The sequence below is a fragment of the Apteryx rowi genome, unplaced genomic scaffold (assembly GCF_003343035.1).
Source record: "Apteryx rowi isolate R43461 unplaced genomic scaffold, aptRow1 scaffold_217, whole genome shotgun sequence".
Classification (NCBI taxonomy): domain Eukaryota; kingdom Metazoa; phylum Chordata; class Aves; order Apterygiformes; family Apterygidae; genus Apteryx; species Apteryx rowi.
The window spans coordinates 1,004,904-1,006,705 of record NW_020448497.1 but is presented as its reverse complement, the minus strand read 5'-3'; the positions used below and the strand labels follow the sequence as shown (position 1 = coordinate 1,006,705).

The following is a 1,802-nucleotide window of genomic DNA, read 5'->3' as shown; positions in this document are numbered from 1 at the left end:
ACTTAGTAAGTAATTTAAAAGGGAAAAATAAGTAAGTAACTTAGTAAGTAACTTTAAAGGGAAAACTAAATAGAATTTGGCTTGAGAAGGAAGGAACTATGGACATAAAGGTGTTGTTGGAGGCGAGGAGGGTGTCCATGGCTTGTCGTCAGCCTCCCCACAACGAGCGGTAGGAAGCCACCATCCCTAGGACGGAGGAGCGAAACACCCAGCAAACTGCTGGGAAGGAGGCAAGGGGTTCCTGGTCCCGCAGACACTGCTGTCGGTTTAGTGTTGCTATTACTTTTATTCCTGTGGTTACTGAGTCTTGGTCAGTATACAAGCAATCTTTCCGAGTGAGTTGGTAATAAGCAGATCCAGGTTAATAGTGATGCTTGACTTTTTGGTAACATGTCAGGGGCTGTGAGAGGGGAGTGTTTGGGGCCTGAAGCGTAGTTGTGAAATGGGACTTAAAGCAGGATACTGAGTGTGAGACTGCAGCGTTCTCCAGGCTGGGAGGCAGCGATGGCGTCTATCCCGGCAGACCTTTTGATGTCGCGTATCTAATCTGTTGGGTATTTATTTCCTTCTGTCTTTACAGGTGGAGTGCACTTGTGCTCTCTGGGAGTCCCCGGGCTGCGTTTGTCAGTGGGAGATGCARCTCTCTCCTCATCCCTACTGGTGCTTGTTGGCCATCTGGCTGCCCCGATGGTGGTGGAGATGTGGGGCAGGTGTCTGCTGTTGAGGGGGCTGGTCTTGGTGAGTGGGGCTAGTTTGCCACTTGCGTGCTGAGGGGCTGAAGGTCAGTCTTAGTGCTTTTGACTCTGGTGGGGGGCTTGGTAATGTCAGTCCTGCCCCTGTGCTTGTTGGGGGGGGGCACTTAGTGCTGGTGTGGGGCAGTGAGCATTGCTGTGTGTTGCCTTGCAGGGCTGCCGGAGGAGCTGCAGAGAGCCCTGCCGCCTGCCCGAGGGGCCCCGATGCTGCCGAGCCAGCCTGGGATGGGGCTCAGAGCTGCAGGAGAGGCCCTAGAGCTCCAGCATCCAGGGGGATCCCCCCCGGCTGGGCTGCTGCTGCCCAGGAGAGGAGCCCGAGGCTGGGCTGCCCCGGGCGCGGGGCCTCCCTGGAGCTCCAGGCTCTTGGAGGCAAGGATGCTCTTAGGACCTGGAGTGCATCCTTAGCTCCAAGAGCCTGGAGCTCCAGGGAGGCCCCGTGCCCTGAGCGGCCCAGCCTCGGGCTCCTCTCCTGGGCAGCAGCGGCCCGGCCAGGGGGGACCCCCCCTGGATGCTGGAGCTCCAGGGCCTCCAAGGGGCCTTAGGTGTGGGCCAAAGGCCCTTGTAGGGGCTCTGAGGCCCAACTTACCTGGGGAGACTGGGGCAGCATAGTGGGCCCCGGCCCCGCTCACTGCCCATGCGAACTGCCTTGCTAACTGCCGTGTCGCTCGTCCCCCGGCCGCTCCGCTCCCTTGGTCGCTTGCCTGGGGCTGCTTTTATGGGAGGAAGACCCTCCTCTTCCTCCCCTGGCAGCCAGTCGGCAGCCCCCAACTCCTGCCCTCCCATTGGCTGCTATCCTGGGGCTAAGGAGCCTCAGGTGTGGGGTGAGACCCACCCCTGAGCCCCCCACCCCACCTGCTCACCATCATCTCGCCATGAGCCCACCAAGCTAGGGGGTCCACCAAGCGGGCTGTGCATGGCGCTGCCCAGAGCTCCCCGCAGTGATGTACACCWGTGAGCACCCTCCACCCCCTGCAGCACTCTGCCCTGTCCCCATGCTGCCAGCAGCAGCCTGGGGTGCAGCGCCGTGGGGCTGCGATGATGGACCCCCCC

The 1,802-nt window shown here is 60.4% G+C and overlaps 1 protein-coding gene across 1 annotated transcript in view; it reads right to left on the bottom strand.

Moving 5' to 3' along the window:
- The window catches only part of ADGRA2 (adhesion G protein-coupled receptor A2), a 15,426-nt gene that overhangs the window by 8,300 nt on the left and 5,324 nt on the right, over positions 1-1,802 (bottom strand). The window lies entirely within an intron of this gene.